The sequence below is a fragment of the Triticum aestivum genome, chromosome 1B (assembly GCF_018294505.1).
Source record: "Triticum aestivum cultivar Chinese Spring chromosome 1B, IWGSC CS RefSeq v2.1, whole genome shotgun sequence".
NCBI classification, from domain to species: Eukaryota; Viridiplantae; Streptophyta; class Magnoliopsida; order Poales; family Poaceae; genus Triticum; species Triticum aestivum.
The window spans coordinates 59396776-59403372 of NC_057795.1; positions in this window are offsets into that span (position 1 = coordinate 59396776).

Below are 6597 nucleotides of genomic sequence, written 5' to 3' on the forward strand. Positions count from 1 at the left end.
GAAGGAGGAGACGTCCCCGGGCTGTACGTGTGTTGAGCGCGGAGGCACCGTTGTTCGGTGCTTAGATCGGATTCGGCCGCGATCTGAATCGCTTTGTGAACAACTCCACCGACCGCGTTCTTGTAACGCTTCCGCATCACGATCTTCAAGGGTATGAAGATGCACTCCCCTCTCTCTCGTTGGTAGTCTTTCCATAGATTGATCTTGGTGATGCGTAGAAAATTTTGAATTTCTGCTACGTTCGCCAGCAACTAATCACTAGCGGATCTTGTTACTCTTGGGTGTTTGAGCACCCTAGACGGTTGAGGTCACCTCGAAGCCATAGTACATTGTGGTGAAGCTTCATCGTGTCGTTGGGAGCCTCCAATTAAGTTGTGGAGATTGCCCCAACCTTGTTTGTAAAGGTTCGGTCGTCGCCTTCAAGGGCACCAATAGTGGAATCACGGCATCTCGCATTATGTGAGGGCGTGAGGAGATTACGGTGGCCCTAGTGGCTTCTTGGGGAGCATTGTGCCTCCACACCGCTCTAACGGAGACGTACTTCCCCTCAAAAGGAAGGAACTTCGGTAACACATCCTCGTCTCCACCGGCTCCACTCTTGGTTATTTCGTGCCTTTACTTGTGCAAGCTTATTTATGTTGTATCCCTTTCTTGCCTTTGTTCTAGTTGTTACTGCATCATATAGGTTGCTCACTTAGTTGCATATCTAGACAACCTACTTTGATGCTAAGTTTAAATTGGTAAAGAAAAGTCTAAAAAGTGTTAGTTACCTATTTACCCCCCCTCTAGTCAACTATATCGATCCTTTCAATTGGTATCAGAGCCTCATCTCTTTATTAAGTACTTTGCCGTCCGAAGAGTATGGTTGACACCACAGACGTTGTAGAGGAGCACTCCAGTGTGAATCCTACCTCGTCTACGGCCGATGGGGGAACCACGGTCTCTCGTGAGGAATTCAATGCGGCTTTGGACACATTGAAAACCTCCATGAAGACCGAGGTTGAAAGCATGTTTACTAAATATCTAGGAGGTCTTAAACTGTCTACCTCGCCGATGAAAGTGGGTGATCCCACTAACAAGGTGACGGATGCTTCCTCCGACAAGGGGGAAGCTAATAGTGAAAAGGGTCCCTCTACTAGTGGTAGAAATGGCACCGGCCTTTTTGCCCGTGTGGAACCTCCAACTTATGGAGGACCAATTCCCTCTACTCATTTAAATCATGCCGGACCTCCTCCTAAGATTGTGAAAAATGAGGATTTTGATTCTTGGGTGTATCGCTTTAAGCGTCATTTAAATCATGTGAACACTAACCTTTGGAGAATCATTGAAGAAGGTTTCTACGCGCATGATGTAAGCAACTTCTCCCCTAGAGAAGCCGTGGATCATCAATTCAATGAGAATGTTCTCTTCATCATCCAAGATGCTATTCTCCCGAAGATCTTCCTTATCTTCGACCCTACGCCATGGCCAAAGACGCGTGGCAGTGCGTTGTGTCTCTCTATCGAGGAAGCGCTAGCATTCAATGCTCCAACTATGAAGTGGTTCAAGATGAAGCCGATGAATTTGCAATGAAGGAAGATGAAGAACCACGTGATCTCTTTCGAAGAGTTACCAAACTCGCGGTCTCACTCCGAGATCATGGGAGTAAGGACACGGATGACAATTGGATGAAACGCAAGTTTCTCAAGGCCATGATGCCCTACAACAAGGCCATGTCCTCCGTCATCCGTCAACGACCGGACTTCCACTCCATGACCTCAAGTGAAGTGTTGGATGAGTTCATTGCTATGAGCATCTTGGACAAAACCGCCGACAACGTGGTGCTCCGTTCTCAAAGAACAAACCAGACCAATCTTGCTTTGAAGGCCAAGGTCATTGTGGAGGAAGAGCAGGAAGAAGAAGATGATGAGAGCAATCCCGAGGATACAAAATATGATTATCATGAGCACATGGCTCTTGCTTCGAGGAAATTTTGGAGCAAGAAGAATACACGACCTAATTTCAACAAAAACAATTCAAGTGGGCTCAAGGGCAAGCAACGAGTGAGAACTTGTTACAATTGTGGCAATGTAGTTCACTTTGTTGCTGATTGTCCTTACGAGAAGCGGGAAGACAACGGTGGTAAGCTCATTCGAAAAGACAAAGCCAAGTCCTTCCCCAACAAGAACAACTTCACCAAGAAGACTCCTACTCGAGGGTTAGTGGTTCAAGAAGAATACCATGAGGATGACGATGATGATGAAGATGGAGAAGCAACGGTCATGGCCTCATTGCCATTGCTACTACTCCCCGGATGTATCTTTTTGATTCACCCAACGAGAACATCACCGCCTACTGCCTCATGGCTAAAGCCACTAACAAGGTAACCCCCAACATCAAAACCACCATCATTACTAATCCTTCCTTGACAGATTGCATTGATGAAAATGAGGGTTCTAATGAAGAGTTGAATGAGTTTGAGTCTTTTATGAGTAAACTCAAGGGTAAATCCAAGAAGAATTTTGTTGCTCTCTTGGAACAACTTGGTGAAGCCAATGACATGATCGAGGCTCATGAAGAAACCATCTCTAAGATGGAAGGTCATAGTCGTGACTATGCCGATGAGATATTGGATCTCTCTAATGCCCTCGAGGAAGAGCGTGGGCATCATTTGACTCTTGAGGAGTCACACAACGATGACCATGCTAAATTAAAGAAAAATCTTGATCGTGCTATTATTGTCTCTCGTGTGGCAAAATCTGAGAAGACTAAACTTGGGGTTGATCTTGCTAGACTCAAAGAGGAGTTTGATGTACTTGACAAGGCTCACAAGGCCTTGAAGGGTGCTCATTCTAGCCTCAGGGAGTCTCATTCTCAACTCCAAGTGAAGTTAACCAAGGAGAAAGACATTTTTTCTCCTATGGTATTAATTGATAACGCAAATGCTACTAACCCGTGTTGTGAGCATGTGCATCTTGTGGAGGAGAATGCCAAGTTGAAAGAGCGATTGAAGAAAGGTCTTGTGACATGCATTTAAGGTGAGAAAACTCTCAATGACCTTTTGAGCAATCAAAAGGAATTTGTGGCCAAGGAGGGAGTTGGGTTTACCCCCAAGTCCAAGAACAAGAAGAAGAATGACAAGACCAAATGACCTCCTCCTCTCAAGCAAACATTTGTGAAGGAGGGAGAAGGTGCTCCTAAGGAGAAGAAGAACAATGGGAAGGGTGGTGATGTCAAGAAGGGCAATGCCACCCCTTCCAACAAAGCCGACGACTTTAACCCCTCATATGTGTTATGACGTGCTAGTGATGGACATGTTTATGCAAAATTTGTTGGTTTTCCTTATGAGTATATTGAATGGTCTATTTGGGTTCCCAAGACCCTTGTTGCTAACATCAAAGGACCCATTACTCAATGGGTACCTAAAACCAAGCATTGATTTCATGTAGGGGTTTGCTTCCGGTGGAGGATCATGGTTGCTCGATAGTGGAGCAACAAATCATATGAACGGAAGCAAGGAGTTGGTGGCGGACGTGCACAAGATTCCATCTATGCCCACCAACGTCGAGTGGGGTGATGCCTCGTCCTCTAAGGTATTGGGTCTTGGCAAGGTTGTCATTTCTCATGATCTAACGATCGAGAAAGTCATGCTTGTCGAGTCCCTTGCATTCAATCTTCTTTCCGTTCGTCAACTTGCACTCATGGGTTTTGCCACCTTCTTTGATATTGATACCGTGGCCCTCTTGTGGAGCAAGACTCTTAAAGTAGCCTTTGTTGGGCATGTCGAGAATGGTCTCTATGTGATTAACTTTTCGGAGCGACCCACTAAGACCGCGACATGCCTAATGGCTAAAGTTGATGTGGGATGGCTTTGGCATCGCCATTTATCCCATGTCAATATGAGATCTTTGCAAAGTCTTCTCAAGGGGGACCATGTCCGTGGACTAACAAATGTTAGTTTTGCCAAAGATCGTGCTTGCAGTGCTTGTATCGAAGGGAAGCTGCATGAGAAGGCTCAGCCTCCCACGACTATCATCTACTCGAAGAGACCCTTGGAGCTCCTTCACATGGACCTCTTTGGGCCTCCATCATTTGATAGTCTTGGGGGTAGAAAGTATTGCTTGGTGATTGTGGATGATTACTCAAGATACACTTGGGTATATTTCTTCAAGAGAAAGAGTGAAACTCAACAAACCGTCATCGACTTTGCAAATGAAGCTCAACGCCAACATGATGCAAAGATCTTGACAATAAGAAGTGACAACGGCACCGAGTTCAAGAACTACACCTTGGATGAGTTTCTTAGTAATGAGGGGATCAAACATCAATATGCTGCACCATATACCCCTCAACAAAATGGTGTCGCGGAGAGGAAGAACCAGACGTTGATGGATGCGGCAAGAACCATGATGGTGGAGTTCAAGTCTCCCTACAACTTTTGGGCTGAAGCCATCAACACAACATGTCATGCATCCAATCGGCTCTATCTCCGCAAAGGCTTGAACAAGACTCCTTATGAAATCCTCACCGGCAACAAGCCCAATCTCAAGTACTTCCGGGTGTTCAGGTGTAAGTGTTTCATTCTCAAGAAAGGTGTTCGTTTGTCTAAATTTGAGGCTAGAGCTTATGAGGGCATATTTGTTGGTTGTGCTTCAAACTCTCATGCTTACCGTGTCCTCAACAAGTCCACCAGACTCATTGAGGAGACGTGTAATGTAGAGTTTGACGAGAATAACGGCTCCCAAGTGGAGCAAAGTGGTACTTGTGATGTAGGTGATGAAATTCCTCCCCAAGCCATAAGAAGAATGGGTATTGGTCATATCCTACCCATTGAGGAACCCCTTGTGGACGAAGAACAAGGACAATGCTCCACTCAAGTGGAGCCATCACCAACCCAAGACCCACATGCTTCCTAAGAACATAGTGAAGGCCCTCAACCTCGAGAACAAGACCAAGGGCAAGATCAACCTCAAGATGGTGATGATTCACCAAATGATGCCCAAGGTCAAGTTCTCCCCCTCGAGCAAGTTCAAGATCTTGAACAAGCTTAAGACGGCACTCAAGATAGTCAAGTTAATCCTCCTCCCTCCACATCCGAGGAGGAATTAGAGCGTCATGCCGCGAAGGTCGCTTCCAAACTCACCACCAAAGGTCATCTCATGGAGAATGTGGTTGGAAGCCTAAGAAAGGGGGTAAGCACTCGTAGACAATTAGCAAACTATTGTGAACATCACGTGTTTGTCTCTTGTGTTGAACCCCAAAAGGTCTATGAGGCACTCGAAGATTCGGATTGGCTCAATGCCATGCATGAAGAACTCAACAACTTCGAGTACAACAAGGTGTGGAGATTGATGCCAAGGCCGTCAGGGAACTACAATGTCATTGGAACCAAGTGGATTTTTAAGAACAAGCAAGATGCTCATGGGAACATCATTCGCAACAAGGCAAGATTGGTAGCACAAGGCTACTCCCAAGTCGAGGGTATCGATTACGGTGAAACCTTTGCTTCCGTTGCCCGCCTTGAATCCATTCGTTTGTTGATTGATTATGCTTCCCATCACAACTTTAAGTTACAACAAATGGATGTGAAAAGTGCTTTTTTAATGGTCCTATTAATGAGTTGGTCTATGTCAAGCAACCCCCCAGGTTCGAGGATCCCTACTTCTCGGATCATGTGTATCAACTTGATAAGGCACTCTATGGCTTTAAACAAGCCACACGTGCATGGTATGACCACCTTTCCGAGTTGTTACAAGATCGCGGATTTGAAGTTGGGCAAATCGATCCCACTCTTTTTACTAAGAAGGTCAAATGGGAGTTGTTTGTATGCCAACTATATGTTGATGATATTATCTTTGGTTCCCCTAACAAAGCTTTCAATGAGGAATTTGCTGCTCTCATGACCTCTAAGTTCAAGATGTCTTCGATGGGAGAGTTGAAGTTCTTCCTTGGTTTCGATATCAAACAAAGAAGAGAAGGTACCTTCATCAACCAAGCCAAATACACTCAAGACATGCTAAAAAGATTCAAGCTAAGTGATGTCAAGCCGGCCTCTACTCCAATGCCTACCAAGTGCCAACTTGACATCGATCCCAATGGTAAAGTGGTGGATCAAAAGGTATATCGCTCCATGATTGGATCCTTGCTTTACCTTTGTGCATCTAGACCAGATATCATGTTGAATGTGGGAATTTGTGCACGGTTTCAAGCCACACCGAAGGAAAGCCACTATGTGGCGGTCAAGCGAATCTTTCGATATTTGGCTCAAACCCCAAACTTTGGCTTGTGGTACCCATGAGGAGCAAACTTCAAGCTTGAAGGATTTACGGATTCCGATTGGGCGGGAGACAAAGTGGATAGGAAGTCCACTTCCGGAGGGTGCCAATTTCTTGGTTGCTCTTTGGTAAGTTGGTCTTCCAAGAAGCAAAGTTGTGTGTCTCTCTCGTTCACCGAAGCGTAATATGTGGCGGCCAGTAGTTGTTGTGCACAACTCCTATGGATGAGGAAACTTTAAAGGAATACAGTGTCATTTGTGACAAAGTGCCTCTTTGGTGTGATAATGAAAGTGCCATCAAGATTTCTCTCAACCCGGTGCAACACTTCAAGACGAAGCACATT